Raw genomic sequence first — 22,656 nt, 5'->3', positions numbered from 1 at the left:
GAATTATGTTTAGACACCTTATTATAATGCAGACAATATGAATACATGTAGTTCTTTTTAAATTCCAGGATTTAATAATGCTTATACAATTAAAACTCTTTCAGTTTTTTGGTTTTATTTATTTATTTATTTATTTATTTATTTATTTATTTATTTATTTTGAGACAGAGTCTTGCTCAGTCACCCAGGCTTGAGTGCAGTGGCGGGATCTCGGCTCACTGCAACCTCCACCTCCCAGTTCAAGCAATTCTGCTTCAGACTCCCAAGTAGCTGAAACTACAGGTGCGTGCTACCACACCTGGCTAATTTTTGTATTTTAGTAGAGACAGTTTCGCCATAGGCTGGTTTCAAACTCCTGACCTTGTGATCTGCCCACCTCAACCTCCCAAAGTGCTGGGACTACAGGCGAGAGTCACCGCACCACGCTGTTTTTTATTTTTATTTTATTTATTTATTTATTTATTTGTTTATTGAGATGGAGTCTCACCCTGTTGCCAGGCTGGAGTGCAGTGGCACGATCTCAGCTCACTACAACCTCCACCTCCCAGGTTCAAGCAATTCTCCTGTCTCAGCCTCCCAAGTAGCTGGGACTACAGGCGCATGCCACCATGCCCAGCTAATTTTTATATTTTTAGTAGAGATAAGGTTTTACCATGTTGGCCAGCATGGTCTTGATCTCTTGATCTCGTGACCCACCCTCCTCGGCCTCCCAAAGTGCTGGGATTACAAGTGTGAGCCACCATACCCTGCCTCTGATTTTTATTTTATTTTATTTATTGAGACAGAGTCTCACTCTGTCACCCAGGCTGGAGTGCAGTGGCAAGATCTCAGCTGACTACAACCTCCGCCTCCCAGGTTCAAGTGATTCTTATGCCTCAGCCTCCTGAGTAGCTGGGATTATAGGCGTGTAACACCATGTCCGGCTAATTTTTGTATATTTTTTGAGATGGAGTCTCACTCCATCACCAGGCTAGAATGCAGTGGCGTGATCTTAGCTCACTACATCCTCTGCCTCCAGGGTTCAAGCAAGTCGCCTGCCTCAGCCTCCTGAGTAGCTGGTACTACAGGCGTGTGCCACCACGCCCAGCTAATTTTTGTATTTTTTAGTAGAGATGGGGTTTCGCCATGTTGGCCAGGATGGTCTCGATCTCTTGACCTTGTGATCCGTCTGCCTCGGCTTCCCAAAGTGCTGGGATTACAGGTGTGTGCCACTGTGCCTGTCTTTTAATTTTTGTATTTTTAGTAGAGACAGGGTTTTGCCATGTTGGTCAAGCTGCTCTGGAACTCCTGGCCTCAAGTGATTCATCCGCCTAGGCCTCCCAAAGTGCTGGAATTACAAGCATAAACCACTGCGTCCAGTCAACTCTTTCAGTTTTAATACTTTTTTTTTAAATTGTGCTCTCTCCCCACCCCACTTTTAAATAGAAATGAATCTGAATGAGAAAATGTCATCTGTTTTGATCCTTGGGATGGAACTCATATTCTTCTATGATTTCTCCCTGAAGGCTTGTGTTTAGCAGCTGTCAAATTGTGGACATTCTCCTGATACTGGACCCAAGCTCCCACTTTACAGGATCTACTCTTCACAAAATACGGATTCTTATAGTTACCACGTACTTAACCACACTGTAGTTACTAAGTAAACTTTCAAGCCTCTGTTATGGTTATTCTGTTCACTGCTGCAAAGTTAATATTTCCAAAGTACAACATGAATCACATTCAGCCTTACTTACTTATTTTCAATGACTGGATTGTGTACAGTTTTTTTTTTTTTTAAAGGAGAGATGGGGTGACGGACGGGTTTCTCCATGTTGGTCAGGCTGGTCTTGAACTCCCAACCTCAGGTGATCTGCCCGCCTTGGCCTCCAAAGTGCTTGAATTAGAGGCGTGAGCCACCACTCCCAGCCTATGTACAGGTTTTCATGCTGGCATTCAAAACCCTTCATTGTTTAGTCTGAAACTTCTCTTCCAGGTTTGTTTTCCCATACAGGCTCTGAGTAAATGCTTGATAAATATTTGTTAAATGAGTGGTTGAATATTACACCATATATGTCTCAGCTTTAGCTAAATAATTACCTAGTCTTCAAATATACTTGGTACTCTCCCACTTTGTCATTTAATCATACTCTTCCACCTAGAATACCTATAACAATTATCTCCTTCCTTCAAGACCTTTCTTTAAGAAACCCTTTTTGTGTCCTTCTCATGATCCCTTTGCTAAACCTTTTAGAAATTCATTTATAGTTCTCTTCTTCTACTTAAATTCTTTTCACTTTTTTCTTACTTTGTTCTTTATTTTCTTCATTTCCCCCTTCCTTCCTCCTCTCTGGATTCATCTGAGTCACTACAAGCAACTTAACATCTGTGGGTCTCAGTTTCTGTAACTGTCAAGCAAGGATAATTACTCATAGAGTTATTGCAAAGATTCAAGAATCAATAGCTACAAGAATAGTTACTGCTGGGTTTATTTTGAAGATTGAAGTAGTATGTACTAGAAAGAATGCCTTAACATAATTGACCTTTGGCTATTATTGTTTCTTTAAATTCATCTATGTGTTCATTCACTTGACATTTGTAGAAAAACACTGTTAAAAGAAAACTTCAGACAAATTAAATTTAATGGAGTTTAATTGAACAACAACAACAAAAAATGAGTGGCAAATTGGGCAGCCCCCTGAATCATAGCAGATTCAGAGAGACTCCAGGAATGCCTCGTGGTTAGAACAAATTTATAGACAAAAAAAGGAAAGTGACATACAGAAAGAAGTGAGGTACAGAAGCAGCTGTATTGGTTACAGGTTGGTATTTGCCTTATTTGGACACAGTTGGAACACTCAGCAGTGTATCAGTGGTTGAAGTCTGGCTGCTGAGATTGGCCAAGACTCAATTATTGTTATAGGCATATACTCGTAAGTTAGGTTTTCAGTTTTATCTACCTGTTAAGTTTGATTAAGCTTCCTCCACCAGGACTCAAATCTAGAAGTACAGAGCTCTTGGCTGGGCGTGGTGGCTCATGCCTGTAATCCCAGCAATTTGGGAGGCCGAGGCAGGTGGATTGCATAAAATCAGGAGTTTGAGACTAGCCTGGCAAACATGGCAAAACCTTGTCTCTACTAAAAATATAAAAAAATCAGCTGGGTGTGGTGGCACACACATGTGATCCCAGCTACTCACAAGGCTGAGACACAAAAATCTCTTGAACCCAGGAGGCAGAGGAGGTTGCAGTGAGCAGAGAACGTGTCACTGGACTCCAGTCTGGGTGGCAGAGCAAGACTCTCAAAAGAAAGAAGAAATACAGAGTCCTTCTCAGGTCATACTTAGTTCTCTTTAACTTTTACAGGCCAGTAACTGTGCTGGCCCTTAAAGTTGCAAGGGTAAGATCTTGCTTCTCAGAGATTGATGAGTTTAGTGGGAGACATATGTAAAAAAACAATTGCTACTCAAGTATATAAATGCAAAAGGATCACAGAAGAGGGAACAATCAATTTTGCTAACAATTAGTGATAATGAAAAAATGACTTCTCAGAGAAAGGAACATTTGATTACATTTTAATTTGTATACTTATATTCCTCCTTTTATAAATTATAAGCATTAGAAGAACTGTTGTCAGGCGTGGTGGCTCTTGCCTGTAATCACAGTACTTTGGGAGGCCAAAGTGGGCAGATCACCTGAGGTCAGGAGTTCGAGACCAGCCTGGCTACCATGGTGAAACCCCATTTCTACTAAAAATACAAAAAATTAGCTGAGCGTGTTGACATGTGAGTGTAATCCCGGCTACCAGGGAGGCTGAGGCCAGAGAATCTGTGGAACCTGGGGGGCAGAGGTTGCAGTGAGCTGAGATCACACCATTGTGTTCGAGCTTGGGCAATAAGAGCAAAACTGCATCTCAAAAAAAAAAAAAAAAAAAAAAAAAGGCTTGGCACAGTGGCTCGCACCTGTAATCCCAGCACTTTGGGAAGCTGATGTGGGTGGATCACCAGTCAGGAGTTCAAGACCAGCCTGGCCAACATAGTGAAGCTCCCTCTCTACTAAAAATACAAAAATTAGCCGGGAGTGGTGGTGGGTGCCTGTAATCCCAACTACTCAAGAGACTGAGGCAGGAGAATCGCTTGAGCCTGGGGGCTGGAGGTTGCAGTGAGCTGAGATTATAACACTGCACTCCAGCCTAGCACAGGTGACAGAGTGAGACTCCATCTCAAAAAAACAAAAAAAACACAATCTGTCTACTGTCTTCTTCACATTGTATCAAATGTGTGTTTTATGCATTTATTTAAATTTGATTCATTTGTTTAAATTGTTCAGTGCTCCAGTAGGTTGACATCTATGGCAATAAACAACTAAAGGATTGATTTGTATGATTACGTAACTTGATAAACTTTTTGATAATCAGATTATTTTATTTCTAATAAAAATTAAATTAAGCTGGGCGCGGTGGCTCACGCCTGTTATCCCAGCACTTTTGGAGGCCGAGACGGGTGGATCACGAGGTCAAGAAATCGAGACCATCCTGGTCAACATGGTGAAACCCCATCTCTATTAAAAATACAAAAAATTAGCTGGCCATGGTGGCGCGTGCCTGTAATCCCAGTACTCAGGAGCCTGAGGCAGGAGAATTGCCTGAACCCAGGAGGCGGAGGTTGCAGTGAGCCGAGATCGTGCCATTGCGCTCCAGCCTGGGTAACAAGAGCGAAACTCTGTCTCAAAAAAAAAAAAAAGAAAAAAAAATTAAATTATCAAAACTAAGTATTTTATAGCAACAAGTAGAGAATAACAGATTTAAGAGTGTGTGGAACTACACTGTAAGCCAATTTTTTTTTTTTTTTTTTTTTTTTTTTTTTTTGAGAGTGAGTTTCGCTTGTTACCCAGGCTGGAGCACAATGGTGCAATCTCGGCTCACTGCAACCTCCGCCTTCTGGGTTCAGGCAATTCTCCTGCCTCAGCCTCCCAAGTAGCGGGGATTACAGGCACATGCCACCATGCCCAGCTAATTTTTGTATTTTTAGTAGAGATGGGGTTTCACCTTGTTGACCAGGATGGTCTCAACCTCTTGACCTTGTGATTCACCCACCTCAACCTTCCAAAGTGCTGGGATTATAGGCGTCAGCCACCGCGCCCAGCCTTGTCAGCTGATTTTTGTAGATGTGTGTGAGTGTTTTATGTGTATGGGTGGGAGGTAGAGGAAATGGAGGTGGGGGATAATGCAAGTGAGCAGACCAGTTCAAGTTCATTGAATCCCAGCATTACTATTATTTAGATGTTAATGTTTGAGCTTCAGTTTCTTTTTTTTTTTTTTTTTTTTTTGAGACAGAGTTTCGCTCTTATTACCCAGGCTGGAGTGCAATGGCGTGATCTCGGCTCACCGCAACCTCCGCCCCCTGGGTTCAGGCAATTCTCCTGCCTCAGCCTCCTGAGTAGCTGGGATTACAGGCACACACCACCATGCCCAGCTAATTTTTTGTATTTTGAGTAGAGGCGGGGTTTCACCATGTTGACCAGGATGGTCTCGATCTCTTGACCTCGTGATCCACCCATCTCGGCCTCCCAAAGTGCTGGGATTACAGGCTTGAGCCACCGTGCCCGGCCTTCAGTTTCTTTTCTACAAAATGGAGATGATATTAACACACTTGAAAGCCTATTGTGAAGATTACAAGGGGTTAACATATTATTAGGTTGGACCATATGAAATTGCCATTTTTTAGGGACAAAAATGGTTGCATATTAGAAGTTTCATATACTTATATTTAATATGTAAAGCACGTAATATAATGCAGGGGTTGACAGTTATGACTGTGAGCTCAAATCTCACTCAGCATATGTTTTTGTCAATAATGTTTTCTTAGAACACAGTCACACTGGTTTCTTTCTTTCTTTTTCTATTTTTTTAAGACAGAAGCTTGCTCTGTCACCCGGGCTGGAGTGCAGTGGCTCAGTGTCTGCTCACTGCAACCTCTGTCTTCTAGGTTCAAGCAATTCTCCTGCCTCAACCTCCCGAGTAGATAGGACAACAGGCGTGTGCAACCACATCTGGCTAATTTTTGTATTTTTAGTAGAGATGGGGTTTCACCATGTTGGCCAGGTTGGCCTCAAACTCCTGACCTCAAGTGATCCACACACCTATGCTTCCCAAAATGCTGGGATTACAGGTGTGAGCCACTGCACCCCGCCACACCGATTATTTCTTAATGTACTGTGCCACAGCTGTTTTCACACTATAAGTAGGGATGTATAGTTGCAAACAAAGACCATACAGCCCAGAAAGCCTAAAATATCTACTGTCTGGCCCTTTACGGAGAAAGTTTGCCAACCCCTAGTGTAATGTCTGGCATTTAGTAGGCATTCAACAAACATTAACTCTCTTTCCCTTGAGTAAGCACCTTCTTTATATTGCATACACATGCAGAATCAGAAGCATTCTTTGAATAGCTTCAGGGTCATCTTATGCTATTTAAATTACTTTGTTAGCCTGTCCTAGGGCAGACAGATTCAGGCAATCTTTGGACATTTTCACTGACTTTTTCTGTATTTGGGAAGGTCATGGATAATGTTGCTTCTGATGGTGGTGAGACTCAGTAGCTTCAGAGGGTTCATTGCCCTTGTCAACATATAGAGTCTTTTGCAAATAACACAGGCAAAGACTAAACAGATGGAAAGAAAAGCTTTGAAAGCAATAGAAGAAAGTTTGGGTTTAAAAGGAAAGAAAAGTTATGAAACAAACTCTATTCTGAACAAGAGTGGAAAGTTTGGGAGTGTGGATGAAGCACTCAAGGGAAATGTTTACTCAGTAAATACGGAAGAACACATGGAAGCGAGACAGCCCCCAGTTGGAAACTTAAAAGCACTAAGATCTGATGCTGTGGGTCCTGATTTCATTTTATCAAAATCCCAAACTTGTAGACTGCTACTTCTGCCCATAAAGGGATAACTGCTTTGGAATTTTCCCTCTCTCTGTAAACAGCTACAAGACAGGATAAAATACATGAAACAACTGTTTTCGGATATTAGCCAACAGGCAATACAGTACTCTGAAGAAGGAAACAAGAGTCCTGTGAGAGTCTTAAATTCTTCCTGGAGGCAACTTCTGGATCCCATAGCAGGGAAGAGAAAGTAAAACAGAACTTGGTGTTTCTTTTTGTTGAAGGACAGAGATTCGAGTTTTGGGAGGCTTCAGCAGCTGGATTTTGCAAAGTAGACTACCAGCAGAAGAAAATCTACAGAAATCTGCATAGGGTTCCCCAAGTCTTTAGTCTGTGCATGCATAGGGTAAAATTCCAGGAGGCTAGGCAAAGAAAAAGTGTCAGGAAAAAGAACAGTAGAACAGTTAACTGGGAGCTATAAGGTAAACAATGCCCAGAGTTTACAGAAAACTAAAATTACTTCAAGTAATTACTATACATTGTAGAGACACCTCAGTGAATACACAGGGCATTCAGTAGCTATCTTCAGAAGAGTTACACCTTAGTGGAGTGGATAAATTGGCCCTAGAGTAAAGGCTACTCTAGGACTTCTTTTTTTTTTTTTTTCTGAGACGGAGTTTCGCTCTTATTACCCAGGCTGGAGTGCAATAGCGCGATCTCGGCTCACCGCAACCTCCGCCTCCTGGGTTCAGGCAATTCTCCTGCCTCAGCCTCCTGAGTAGCTGGGATTACAGGCACGTGCCACCATGCCCAGCTAATTTTTCTGTATTTTTAGTAGAGACGGGGTTTCACCATGTTGACCAGGTTGGTCTCGATCTCTTGACCTCGTGATCCACCCGCCTCGGCCTCCCAAAGTGCTGGGATTACAGGCTTGAGCCACTGCGCCCGGCAGGACTTCTATTTTTAAAAGCTTAAAAATGGCCAAGCAGCCGGGCGCCATGGCTCAAGCCTGTAATCCCAGCACTTTGGGAGGCTGAGGCGGGTGGATCACGAGGTCAAGAGATCGAGACCATCCTGGTCAACATGGTGAAACCCCGTCTCTACTAAAAATACAGAAAAATTAGCTGGGCATGGTGGCACTTGCCTGTAATCCCAGCTACTCAGGAGGCTGAGGCAGGAGAATTGCCTGAACCCAGGAGGCGGAGGTTGCGGTGAGCCGAGATCGCGCCATTGCACTCCAGCCTGGGTAATAAGAGCAAAACTCTGTCTCAAAAAAAAAAAAAAAATTGCCAAGCTTGGCGGCTCATGCCTGTAATCCCAGCACTTTGGGAGGCCGAGGCAGGCGGATCACCTGAGGTCAGGAGTTTGAGACCAGCCTGACCAACGTGGAGAAACTCCATCTCTACTAAAAATATAAAACTAGCCAGGTATGGTGGTGCATGCCTGTAATCCCAGCTACTTGGGAAGCTGAGGCAGGAGAATCACTTTAACCTGGGAGGCGGAGGTTGTGGTAAGCTGAGATCGCACCATTGCACTCCAGCCTGGGCAACAAGAATGAAACTCCATTTAAAAAAAAAGCTTAAAAACAAGCCTCAGTAGGAATAAGCTGATCAGTAACTCCCTCTAAGAACAAAGTCTGGCATCCAATCAAAAGTTACAAACAGAAAAATCTTACCCAAAAGCAGGAAAGAAATCAGTCAAAATAAAAAGACATGGAAATTACTTAGATAATGAAATTGGCAGACATAGACTTTAAAGTAGCTGTGATAGGCTGGGCGCTGTGTCTCAGGCATGTAATCTGTAATCCCAGCACTTTGGGAGGCTGAGGAGGGTGGATCATGAGGTCAAGAGATCAAGACCATCCTGGCAACATGGCAAAACCCCGTCTCTACTAAAAAATACAAAAATTAACTGGGTGTGGTGGCACGCGTCTATAGTCCCTGCTACTCAGGAGGCTGAGGCAGGAGAATTGCTTGAACCCAGGAGGCTGAGGTTGCAGTGAGCCAAGATTGAACCACTGCGCTCCAGCCTGGCGCCTGGTGACAGAGCGTGACTATCTCAAAAAAAAAAAAAAAAAAGTAGCTGTTACAAATGCTATGAATGTGCTCAAGGATTTAAGTGAAAACATAAGCAGTCATAAAATATATAAAAGGGAAGAAATAAAATATATAAAAGAGAACAAAAGTATCATGGCAAGGCACGGGGAAAGGGGTGGGGTGATGATGGCTCATGCCTGTAATCCTAGCACTCTGGGAGGCTGAAACGGGTGGATCACTTAAGCTCAGGAGTTTGAGACCAGCCTGGCCAATATATTGAAACCCAGCTCTACTTAAAGTACATAAATTATCCAGGCATGGTGGCGCGTGGCCTGTAGTTCCAGCTATTCAGGAGGCTGAGGCAGGAAAATCTGTTGAATCCAGGAGGCAGAGGTTACAGTAAGCTGAGATTGTGCCACTGCACTCCAGCCTGGGTGACAGAGTGAGACTGTATCTCAAAATAAAACTTTTTTTTTTAAAAAAAAAAAAAGAACAAAGTAACACTTTTAGAGGTAATATAGTATCTGAAGTACAAATTTTACTGGATGAGATGAATAACAGCTTAGATAGTGCCAAAGAAAGATCAGTGAACTTAAAGTTACAGCAATAGAAACAGTCCAAACTGAAGCACACAGAGAAAAAATAATGAATGAACAAAGTATCAGTGACCTCTGGGACAAAATCAGGTATTAAACATACGTGCAAGTGGAGTTGTAGGAGAAGACTGATGGAGGGAAGAGGTCAAAGAGAAAAAAAATTGAAGAAATAGACTGGGCATGGTAGTTCATGCCTGTAATCCCAGCACTTTGGGAGTCTGAGGCAAGCAGATCACGAGGTCAGGAGTTTGAGACCAGGCTGGCCAACATGATGAAACCCCATCTCTACTAAAAGTACAAAAACTAGCCTGGCATGGTGGCGCTCACCTGTAATACTAGCTACTCAGGAGGCTGAGGCAGGAGAATTGCTTGAACCTGGGAGGCAGAGGTTGCAGCGAGCTGCGATCGTGCCACTGCACTCCAGCCTGGGTGACAGAGCCAGATTCCACCTCAGGGAAAAAAAATTTTTTTGAAGAAATGTGGCTTATTTTTTTGGCTATATTTATGAAAACTGTAAATTCATCAATCCAAAAAGTTCAGTAAACTCAAAGAAGGCTATACAAAGAATTTCACACTGAAAGTGTGTCATAATTAAATTGCTAAAAGCCAGTGAAAAAGAGAAATATATCAAAACAGAACTTTAAAACATGCATTACACACAGGGGAACAAATATAGAATCTTTAGATTTCTTATCATAAAAAAGAATGCAAGCCTGGTGCAATGCTTCCTGCCTGTAATCCCAGCTAGTCTGGAAGCTCAGGTGAGAAGATTGCATGAAGCTGGGAGTTCAAAAGCAGCTTGGGTGCTTTAGCAAGATCCTGGCTCTATTTTAAAAAAAGGCCAGGTTTGGTGGCTCACGCCTGTAATCCCAGCACTTTGGAAGGCTGAGGCAGGTGGATCAGAAGGTCAGGAGATTGAGACCATCCTGGCTAACACGGTGAAACCGCATCTCTACTAAAAATTAAAAAATTAGCTGTATGTGGTGGTGCGCATCTGTAGTCCCAGCTACTCTGGGGGCTAAGGCAGGAGAATCGCTTGAACCCGGGAGGTGGAGGTTGCAGTTAGCTGAGATCGTGCCACTGAACTCCAGCCTGGGAGACAGAGCAAGACTTCATCTGAAAAATAAAAAAGCTGGGCATGGTGGTGCATGCCTGTATTCCCAGTACTCAGGAGGCTGAGGTGGGAGGATCGCCTGAGCCCAGGAGTTCTGGGCTGCAGTGTGCTATGCTGATCAGGTGTTTGCACTAAGTTTGGCATCAATATGGTAACCTCCCAGGAGCGGGGAACCACCAGGTTGCCTAAGGAAGGGTGAACTGGCCCAGTTCGGAAACAGAGTGGGTCAAAACTCCCATGCTGATCAGTAGTGGGATCAGGACTGTGAATAGCCACTGTACTCTAGCCTGGGCAACATAGCAAGACCGCATCTCTTTAAAAAAAAAAGAAAAAAAAAATGAGCAATGCAAGCCAGAAGACAATGGAATGACATTTTCAGGGGGCTGAAAGATTTTATTTAAATTTCAAATCAGAATTTTATATCCAATGAAAATAATCTTTGAAAATTGAGAGTAAGGCTGGGCTCAGTGGCTATGCCCTGTAACCTAGCCCTTTGGGAGGCTCAAGTGGGAGGATCACTTGAATCCAGCAGTTTGAGACCAGACTGGGCAACAAAGTGAGACCCCCATCTCTACAAAAAAAAAAAAAAAAAAAGAAAGAAAGAAAGAAAAAACTAGACATTGGTAATACATGCCTATAGTCTGAGCTACACAGGAGGCTGAGGCAGGAGGATAGCCTGAGCCCAGGAATTCAGAGCTGCAGTGAACCATGATCATGCACTCCAGCCTGGGTGACAGAGTGAGACCTTGTCTCAAAAATAAGAAAGAAAAAGAAAAAAAAAAAAAACCTGAAAGTAAAATAGAACAAAAACTAAATGAATTTAGTGCCAACAAACCTGTGTTACAAGAAATATTAAAGGAAGTTCTTTAGGCAAAAGGAAAACTACATTTTCCAGATACCAGATGGAAACTTGAATCTACAAAAAAAATGAAGAGTGCCAAATGTGGTTAAATGTAAAAGAGATATTTTTCCTTGTGCTTTTTTTTGAGACAGAGTCTCATTCCATCACCAGGCTCCAGGCTGGAGTGCAGCCGTGCGATCTCAGCTCACTGCAACCTCCGCCTCCCGGGTTCAAGCAATTCTTCTGCCTCAGCCTTCCAAGTAGCTGGGACTCCAGGCACAAGCCACCACGCCCAGCTAATTTTTGTATTTTTAGTAGAGACAGGGTTTCACCATGTTAGCCAGGATGGTCTTGATCTCTTGACCTCGTGATCTGCCCGCCTCAGCCTCCCAAAGTGCTGGGATTACAGGTGCGAGCCACCATGCCCAGCTTTCCTTGTGCTTTTAACTTTTTAAAGATAATTTTTATTTTTTAATTATTTTTTTCAAATTTAATGTAAATTCAGGAGGGTGCATGTGCAGGTTTGTTACAAGGGAGGTTTGGGGCTGAACTGAACTCATCACTCAGGTAGTGAGCATAGTACCCTGTAGGTGGTTTTTCAACACTTATCTCTCTCCCTCCCTACACTTGTAGGCCCCAGTGTTTATTGTTCCCATGAAAAGGTAAATTTTAAGGAAAAGATTAATAAGCAATATGGAGTTTTGTTTTGTTTTGTTTTGTTTTTCGAGACGGAGTTTCGCCTTTGTTACCCAGGCTGGAGTGCAATGGCGCGATCTTGGCTCACCGCAACCTCCGCCTCCTGGGTTCAGGCAATTCTCCTGCCTCAGCCTCCTGGGTAGCTGGGATTACAGGCACGCGCCACCATGCCCAGCTGTGTTTTTAGTAGAGACGGGGTTTCACCCTGTTGACCAGGATGGTCTCGATCTCTTGACTTCGTGATCCAACCGCCTTGGCCTCCCAAAGTGCTGGGATTACAGGCGTGAGCCACCACACCCGGCCAATATGGAGTTTTTAACACATGTAAAAGTAAAATGTTTAACAGCAGTAGCACAAAAAAACAATGGAAGTGTACTGTTAGTGTTCTTACATTATACATGAAATTGTATACTGTTTTATTTTTATTTATTTATTTATTTATTTATTTATTTATTTGAGATGGAGTTAACACTCTTGTTGCCCAGGCTGGAGTGCAATGCTGCAATCTCAGCTGATCGCAACCTCCACCTCCCAGATTCAAGCCATTCTCCTGCTTCATCTTCCCGAGTAGCTGGGATTATAGGCGCTCACTACCACACCTGGCTAATTTTTGTATTTTTAGTACAGATAGGGTTTCACCATCTTGGTCTGGCTGGTCTCAAACTCCTGACCTTGTGATCTGCCGGCCTCGGCCTCCCAAAGTGCTGGGATTACAAACGTATTCCTAGCCACCGTGACCATCCAAAGTTGTATAATGTTAAAGGTAATCTGTTAGGTTAATAATGCATGTTGTAAACCTTAGAGCCGCCACTAAAGAAATAATAAGAAATATAGCTAAAAAGCCATTAAAATAAATAAAACACAATGCTGAAAAAAAGTACAAAAGAAAACAGAAAAAAGGTTGGGTGAGGTGGCTAACACCCTAATCTCAGCACTTTGGGAGGCCGAGGTGGGCAGATCACCTGAGGTCAGGAGTTCAAGACCAGCCTTGCCAACATGGTGAGACCCCATCTTTAAAAAAAAAAAAAGTTATAATGACTATGTGACATCAGAAAAGATACAGAAGAAGGAATTTTTTTGTTTGTTTTCCACAAAAGCAATTTTTATTTCTTGCTTTTAAACAAAATAAGATGCTCTCAGAGCTTCTCCCCTGCCCACCCCCAACTATGTTGCCCAGCAGGTCTCAAACTCCTAGCCTCAAATGATCCTCCCACCTCAGCCTCCCAGGGTGCTGGGATTACGGCGTGAGCCACCACACCTGGCCCAGAGAACGTTTTTTTACTGCAGAAAACATTTTTAGAACTTTAGAACTTCTGTAAAATACTACTTTGTCAATAGAGCACTTCAATATAGAAAGCTGCAGAGGCAAGTGCCTGTCCGAAACTACGTGGTAACTTTGAAGCGGGGAGTGGCCCATATACCAAATGTCGTGTCTGGCTTCCTGCCCTGGGGCCCGTGCCACTCCTTCTTCTCCAGCATCCATGCCCGGCTTTTCCTTACGACTCCTGCCTCGAAATCCTGAATGGTACCCTCTCATCGGTGAACGTGGACCCCCTGGGCTCATCTTTACCCTGATTTTCACTTAGCCCCTCTGGGATAAATGTCAAAGGCCCAGAAAACAAGCAGAGGTAGAACTTCTTTGCTTTGGCACTGTCGGGATAGTCTGCCACCATGCCATCAGAGGAGCTCGCCTTTGTGGCCTGTATTGTGATCAGCCCCAACAGCTCTGGGTTCTCAAGTTACAGCTGCGAGACAGTTTGGGATCCCTGGACAAGAACAGAAAAACGGGAAGCTAAAAAGCAGTACAGGTGCTTGGCAGGATATTCAGATTTCTTGTTAGCATTACAGAACCACTGCACAGCAGAAATGCTGCTGCAACTATCGGATGTGCCTGGCTTGAAATGGATGCCCTGGCCCATGTCCCCCAGAAGCAGGTCTCCCTCTATATCTCAGTTCACGGCCTCATCCTGCATGGCAGGGCTGATATCCAGGCCGACCCTTCATCTGAGAGATAACCTCCACTCAGCCAAGTGCCACAGCCAGTATCCAGCAGGTAACAGGGCTTATTTTCTGGCAGATAAAGAAGCTCCAATGCTCACCCAGCCATCCTGGTCTGGATATCAGTCATCTGTGAGTTGGGAATGTATTTCCAGGCTTTTTTCTTGTCATAAAACAGCTCTAGGGGTCTGCCGTGCTGCAGCCACCAGCTGCAGGACACCATCCTCACACCTCAGCTGCACATTTGTTTTGTTTTGTTTTGAGACAGAGTTTTGCTTTGTGGCCCAGACTGGATTGCAGTGGCACAATCTCACCTCACTGCAACCTCTGCCTCCTGGGTTCAAGCAATTCTTGTGCCTCAGCCTCCTGTGTAGCTGGGGTTACAGGCATCCGCCACCATGCCCGGCTGATTTTTTGTATTTCAGTAGAGACGGGGTTCCACCGTGTTGCCCAGGCTGATCTTGAACTCCTGAGCTCAGGCAGTCCTTCCGTCTGCCTCCCAAAGTGCTAGGATTATAGGCGTGAGCCCCCACGCCCAGCCTGAAAAAGGAATATTATCAGGACTAAACGGAGAGATTTTGTAATAAAGATCATTTCATCAAGAAGAGAAAATGATCCTAAATGTGTATGTACCCAGTAACAGTTTCAAAATATGCAAAGCCAAAACTGACACACAAGTCCACAATTATCGGTAGAGATTTCCTTTTCCTGTCTCAGTAGTTTACAAAAAAATGATAGGTGAGAACATAGATTTGGCCAACATGATTAATCGACTTTGCCTAATTTAAATTCTTAGACTCTTCACCCAATAATATCAGAATACATATTCCTTTCAAGTATGCATGATGCATTTACCAAGATAGACTACAGCCTGGACCATAAATATTTATTTATTGTCTCAATACATTTTAGAGGATTGTAATTAATATTATCACTAACCAAACATAATTAAATTACATATTAATAACAATGATATCTGAAGCTCTTCAAATATTTGAAATAAAAAACATACTTTTTAAAAAAATTCATGAGTTAGAGAAGGAATCACAGCAAAGATTGGAAACATTTTAAACTACGTGAAAATATAGCGTATCACATCTGTGGTATTCAACTAAAAGAGTGCTTAGAGGAGAATTTATAGTTTAAATGCTTATATTAGAAAAGGAGGTCCAATATCAATTATATAACCATTTACCTGAAGAAGACAGAAAAAGTAGAGCAAATTAAATACAAGTAGGTTAAATGACATAATAAAGATAAAAAGAAAATCAGGCCGGGCCTGGTGGCTCACACCTGTAATCCCAGCACTTTGGGAGGCCGAGGTGGGCAGATCACCTGAGGTTGGGAGTTGAAGACCAGCCTGCCCAACATGGAGAAACTCTGTCTCTACTAAAAATAAAAAATTAGCCAGGCTTGGTGACACATGCCTGTAATTCCAGGTATCGAGGAGAATCCCTTGAACCTTGGAGGTGGAGGTTGCAGTGAGCTGAGATCATGCCATTGCACTCCAGCTGGGGCAACAAGAGTGAAATTCTGTCTCAAAAAAAGAAGGAAAAAACAGTCAGACCAGGCATGGTGGCTCTGTAATCCCAGCACTTCAGGAGGCCGAGATGGGCAGATTGCCTGAGGTCGGGAGTTTGAGACCTGCCTGTCCAACATGGAGAAACCCCATCTCTACTAAAAATACAAAACTGCCAGGTGCAGTGGCTCATGCCTGTAATCCCAGCACTTTGGGAGGCCGACGTGGGCGGATCATGAGGTCAAGAGATCAAGACCATCCTGGCCAACATAGTGAAACCCTGACTCTACTAAAATATAAAAATTAGCTGGGCATGGTGACGCGCATCTGTAGTCCCAGCTACTCGGGAGGCTGACGCAGGAGAATTGCTTGAACCAAGGAGGTGGAGGTTGCAGTGAGCCGAGATCACACCACCGCACTCCAGCCTGGAGCCTGGTGACAGAGCGAGATTCTGTCTCAAAAAATAAAAAATAAAATTAAAAAATAAACAAAACACAAAACTAACCGGTTGTGGTGGCGCATGCCTGCAATATCAGCTACTCGGGAGGCTGAGGCAGGAGAACTGCTTGAACCTAAGGAGGTGGAGGTTATGGTGAGCCGAGATTGAAATAAAAGACAGATTAGGAAAAATCATTGAAACCAAATGCTGACTCTTTGAAAAGATCAATTAAAAAAACCTCCTAGCTAGTCTGATCAAGAGAAAAAAGGAATAGATACAAATTATAAATGCCAGTAAAAAATGAGAGGACACTACTGCAAATCATACAGTTAGTTAAAAGATAAAAATGAAATGTGAGAAATATGAATGACTTTAGGCCAATACATTTTGCAACATGAGGCTGAAATGGACAAGTTGCTTGAAAGATTAAAATTGCCAAATTGATCCAAGAAGAAATAGAAAACTGGAATAGCCCAAATATAATTTTAAAAATTGAATTTGCAATTGAAAATCTTGCCACAACAAAAACTTCAGGACCAGGTTATTACACTGGCAAATACTACCAGATATTTAAGGTAAACTAATGCTAATCCTCTTCATATTATTTTGTTGTTGTTGTTGTTTTCTTAAGATGAAGACTCGCTCTGTCACCCAAGCTGGAGTGCAGTGGTACGATCTCAGCTCACTGCAACCTCCGCCTCCCAAGTTCAAGGGATTCTCTGTCTCACCCTCCTAAGTAGCTAAGATTACAGGCACACGTCACCATACCTAGCTAATTTTTGTATTTTTAGTAGAGGCGGGGTTTCATTATCTTGGCCAGGCTGGTCTAGAACTCCTGACCTCATGATCCATCCGCCTCGGCCTCTCAAAGTGCTGGGATTACAGGCGTGAACCACTGTGCCCAGCCTCCTCTTCAAATTCTTTCTTGCTTACTCTTGCTCTCGCTCTCTCGCTCTGTTGCCAAGCTGGATTATAGTGGCACGTTCTTGGCTCACTGCAGTCTCCACCTCCTGGGTTCAAGCAATTCTCCTGCCTCAGCCTCCTGAGTAGCAGGGATTACAGGTGTGCGCTACCATGCCCAGCTAATTTTTGTATTTTCAGTAGAGAAAGGGTTTCACCATGTTGGCCAGGCTGGTCTCGAACATCTGACCTCATGATCCGCCTGCCTCAGCCTCCCAAGGTGCTGAGATTACAGGTGTGAGCCATTGCACCCCGCCCATGTTCTTTCTTAACTCATTTTATGAGGCTACTGTTACATATTTACCAAAATTGGTCAGACACATGAGAAAAAAAAAAACCTACAGAGCAAAATCCTTTATGAAATATGTGTTAAAACTTTTAACACATTTTACCAAATTGAATTTCACAATAGATAAAAACGAGTACATGAAAAGTACATTTTAAAAGGGTGAATTTTATGTTGTATGGTATGGTACCATATAACATTGCAGCTGTTACTTTAAAAAGAAGGAATAGGGAAGAATGGCAAAAAGAAGACCAAAAAAGAACAAAAAGGGTCATGCGTCACCATTGGGATTTATCTCAGGAGTACATGGATGGTGCAACGTTGGAACATGAACCAGTGTAACTAATTTCATTAACTAAACTAAGAAAACATGCACAATCAGCTGAATAGATCCTGGAAAAGCATTCAATAAAATTTAGCATATATTCATGATAAAAATCAATCAGCAAGGCAGGAAAGCCAAATAGTATAACCAGTTTGGAAAACAGTGGCAACTGCTTAGAAAATTAAGTAGACACTTAACATACAATCTCAACTCTTAGATATTTGCCAAAGGGGAATGAAAACATGTTCTCACAAAGATTCATACTTGAATATTTATTGGAGCTTTATAGTAGACAAAACCCAGAAGCAACCCAAATGTTTGTCAACTATTGAATGATAAACAAATTGTGATATATCCATTCAATGGAATGCTACTCCAAATGAAAAGGAGCATACTACTGATATATATAACAGTTAAGTTAATGATGACAGGCACAAAAGACTACATCACTGTGTGATTCCACATATATGAAATGTGAAAAAAACCAAAGCTATAGCTTACAGAAATCCAATCAGTGAGTTGCCAAGGGGTGATGGAGAAGACTGACTCTAATAGGGACACAAAGAAACTTTTGTGTGTATTAGAATTGTGTTTGTGCTTATTAGAATGAATATTGAGCAACTGGAATATTGGTGAATTTTATATATGTAAATGAGTCTTTCAAAATATAAGTGTTTTTCAAAGCAAAAGCAAACTAACTCAGCAAACTGGGAATACAGAAGAATTTCTTCGACCTGATAGAAGGACTCTATGAAAAAGTAATAGCTAACGTATTTAGTGGGGTAATACTTTCACTCTAAGATTGGAAGTGATGTAAGGATGTTCACTGTCACAAGTTCTACTTAGTGTTATACTGCTAGTCCTCATCAGTACAGTAACGTTAGGAGGAAAGAAAATACATGCAGATTAGAAAGGAGGAAATAAAACTTTTTTTCTTGTATAAAATATTTAGTAGTTTGTTTCTTGGTAGATCTAACATAATCCACCAAAAGCTAATAGAAGTGGCAAGTGAAATTAGCAAGGCCATGCATGGGCTTTGAGATAAGTATACAAAAATCAATTGTGTTAAACAGTAAAATAGTAAAGAACATTTTGAAATGGTTTTAAAAAAATGATTCACAATTCCATCCAAAAACTTGCAGTATTTAAGGATACATTTAAAAAAATGTATAAAATCTGTACATTGAAAATGGCAAATAATTGGAGAGAAATTAACAAAATTAAGAAATGGAATGAGCTACCATGATCATATGTTGGAACATATATATATATTTATATTTATATATATTTTTAGAAACAGGGACTCACCGTGTTTCCCGGACTGGTCTCTATCCCCCGGCCTCAAGGGATCCACTCATCTTAGCCTCCCAAAGTGCTGGTATTACACGAGTGAGCCACAGATCTTGGCCTACATTCAATATTTTTAAGGTGGTACCTTCTCCCAGAGAGCTATGTATTCACTGCAATGTCAATCAAAATCTTAATAGCCCTTTTTGTAGAAGTTGGCAATTTGGTTAAAAAATTACATGGAAATGTAAAAGAACTAGAGTTGCTAAAACAATTTTCCTTTTTTTTTTTTTTTTTTTTTTTTTGAGACGGGAGTCTTGCTCTGTCGCCCAGGCTGGAGTGCAATGGGGTGATCTTGGCTCACTCAACCTCCAGGTTCAAGCAATTCTCCTACCACAGCCTCCCCAGTAGTTGGGATATCAGGTGCCCACCACCATGTCTGGCTAATTTTTGTATTTTTTAGTAGAGACAGGATTTCACCATGTTGGTCAGGCTAGTCTCGAACTCCTTACCTCAGGTGACCCACCCACCTTGGCCTCCCAGAGTGCTGGGATTACAGGCATGAGCCACCACACCTGGCCTAAAACAGTTTTCAAAAAGAACAAAGTTGGAAGACTTACACTCCCTGATTTCAAAAAATATTACCACAGTATTCAATACAGTGTGGTAACTGTGTAAAGACAGACATAAATCAGTAGGTAAAATAGAATGTTCAGGAATAGATCCATATGTATATGCTGTTGATTGGTTTTGTACAAAGATACCAAAGTAATGCAATGGAGACAGTATGTTCTTTATTTAACAAAAGGCAATGAGGCAACTGGATATTGATAAGGATAGATAAACTTCAGTTTATCTTAAATAGATCATAGATGATGTAAATGCAAAAGTTACAGTTATTAAACTTGTTAGAGAAAATGTAGGAGAAAATCTTGGGTTAGGAAAATTTCTGAGAGAGGACACTAAAAGCCCTTGTCATAAAAGGAAAAAAAAAATGGATAAATTGGACTTCATTTTAGTTTGTAAATTTGCTTTTCAAAAGACGCTATTAAAACCAAAGACAGACAGGGCGTGATGGCTCACACCTGTAATTCCAGCACTTTGGGAGGCCAAGGCAGGTGGATCACCTGAGGTCAGGAGTTCAAGACCAACCTGGGCAATGTGGTGTATCCCCGTCTCCACTAAAAAAACAAAAATTAGCCGGGCACAGTGGTGCGTGCCTGTAGTCCCAGCTACTCGGAAGGCTGAGGTAGGAGAATTGCTTGGGCCTGGGAGGCAGAGGTTGCAGTGAGCTGAGATTATGCCATTGCATTCCAGCCTGGGTGACTGAGCGAGACTCTGTCTCAAAAAACAACAACAACAAAGACAAAGCTGGGCCTGGTGGCTCATGCCTATAATCCCAGCACTTTGGGAGGCCAAGGCAGGCGGATTGCCTGAGGTCAGGAGTTTGAGACCAGCCCAGCCGACATGGTGAAACCGTGTCTCTACTAAAAATATAAAAAATTAGCCAGGCATAGTGGTGGGTGTCTGTAGTCCCAGCTACTGAGGAGGTTGAGGCAGGAAAATCTCTTGAGCCCGTGAGGCAGAGGTTGCACTTAGTCAAGATCACGCCACTGCACTCCAGCCTGGGCTATAGAGCAAGACTCCGTTTCAACAACAACAAACAAACAAACAAAAAGCATGGGACAAGCCCCAAAATAAGAGAAAATATAAACTTAGTGGTGTTTGCCTCAGATCAGGTATGTTTGACTAGAAGAACATAAGGAAATTTTGATAAGTGATGGAAATTTTCTGTAATTTGAAAATTATACTAGTTGTTACAAGATTTTATAGGTATATAAAAACTCATGAAATGTACTTTAAAATGGGTCAGTTTTACTGTAGGTAACTAGACCTCAGTAAATTTTATTTTCAACTAGTGGATTTATGACGAATATATTAATCTGAGACCTTAACTGAGAAGGTAAAGTACAGAACCAGTATTTAACTCCAAATCTGTCCCTCTTCCCTTTTGCTTTCTCTTGTACCATGCTATTTCTTATATGTCTGTGTTTCTCAGAACAGTTCCAGTTTTAAAATACCTAGTCCAATTTATCCTATAATTGCATTCACACTGGCCAAACCATATGTCTTTATTGAGGTTTAGGAACTTTAATAGCAAGAGGCATGGATGGCTTTCCAAAGTATTTAGTCTGTTCCCCTAATATCTGACCTAAATTTCTATTTATCAGTTGAGCAATTATCTTTACCTCTGCACTAGTCTAAGAAACGAGTAGCTAAGGTCAGGCATGGAATCAAGGAGTCGGTAAGGCCAGATGAGTGAGCTAAATCGCATTTATACAATTGAATTTTCAGTCATGGCAGGTGTTTTGCTTGAGCTTAGGAGTTCGAGACCAGCCTGGGCAACATGGTGAAACTCCATCTCTACCAAAAATACGAAAATTAGCTGGATGTGGTGGCATGGGACTGTGGACCCAGCTACTCCGGAGGCTGAGGTGGGAAGATCACTGGAGCCTGGGAATTCAAGGCTTCAGTGATCCATGATTACGCCACTGCACTCCAGCTTGAGTGACAGAGTGAGACCTGGTCTCAAAAAAAACAGAACAACTAAATTACTCTGGAGTAGGATAGTGTGCTGAAAATAATTTAGATTCTTTGCATTTAAAGTTGTAGAAGTAAAGTAGAGAAATTAGGCTGAATTTTTCTTCATGCGATTAAACTGAGCAAAAATTTGCCTTTATTTTCCTTTTTTAGGTAGGCACTTATGTCTTTGAATATAAGTGAATTTCAAATTTTCATTATGGTACTTTGGTTTGTATGTCTTGTATGTTCTTGAATGGTAGCCATATTATTAATGTGTCAGGGAATAAGCAGTAGTACTCTCTTTTAGTACTCACAGTTAACAAAGTACTAGGTTAGTATATTAAAAGACATGTATATAGTGATTTGTAGTTTACAAAGTGTATTTCTTGTGCATGATCTTATTTGAGCCAAGTAGTAGATTATAGTGACTAATTTATGATAGAAATTATATATAGTAGAATACAGTTACTATCTGTTATCCTAATTTTTCTTAGGGTTGCTTGAAACCACCTAGCTAGCTCATAAGAACAGTGCTTGTAATCATTTTCCTTCCATGAGACTATGAATTCCTTGAGGGCAGAAAACAGATCTTAGTCATCTTAGTGTGTAAACTGCCCAGAATGCCTCTGGCATCAAATGAATAGTAAAAGTTTTTTGCATTTTATTAAGCGTGGCACTGAAAAGTCAGTGATTGGCTCTAAATTGCATTTAATAACTGCTAGCCTAGTATTACAATGCATATTGCCGCTTTCTCCAGAAACACCCCTGCTCTTTAAAACAAACAAACAAACAAAAACCACAAACAGCCTTTTTTTCTGTTACAGAGAAAGGTCTTGTTGGAAGCTTTGTGCCCAACCCTATTTTATAACTGAAAAATGGAAGGTTGTTTACAATACATATGTGCACTGCTTAATCTCTGGCATTTCTGTTTGCAAGTTAACATGCTGTCTATTGCATTTGAACAGATGTAATATATGTGATAAGATTTCTTAATAAGTCATTTTCTTGAGCAATGGAAACATTGCTTAAGTAGTAGTCTAGCTTATTAAGTTGTACTTTCAGACCCTTGGGTTTTACATATATAATTAATTACCTATAATTCTGTATTTGAGAAAGATTGT

At 41.7% G+C, this 22,656-nt stretch overlaps 1 protein-coding gene and 1 pseudogene across 1 annotated transcript in view; one reads left to right on the top strand and one right to left on the bottom strand.

The window, feature by feature from the left end:
- The window catches only part of FAF1 (Fas associated factor 1), a 534,743-nt gene that overhangs the window by 306,901 nt on the left and 205,186 nt on the right, over positions 1 to 22,656 (top strand). The window lies entirely within an intron of this gene.
- Positions 13,522 to 14,359, bottom strand: LOC104652953 (18S rRNA (guanine-N(7))-methyltransferase pseudogene; annotated as a pseudogene).

Source organism: Saimiri boliviensis, chromosome 11, assembly GCF_048565385.1.
Source record: "Saimiri boliviensis isolate mSaiBol1 chromosome 11, mSaiBol1.pri, whole genome shotgun sequence".
Lineage (NCBI taxonomy): Eukaryota > Metazoa > Chordata > Mammalia > Primates > Cebidae > Saimiri > Saimiri boliviensis.
Note: the sequence above shows the minus strand (reverse complement) of the source record. Positions and strands in the feature narration are given on the sequence as shown.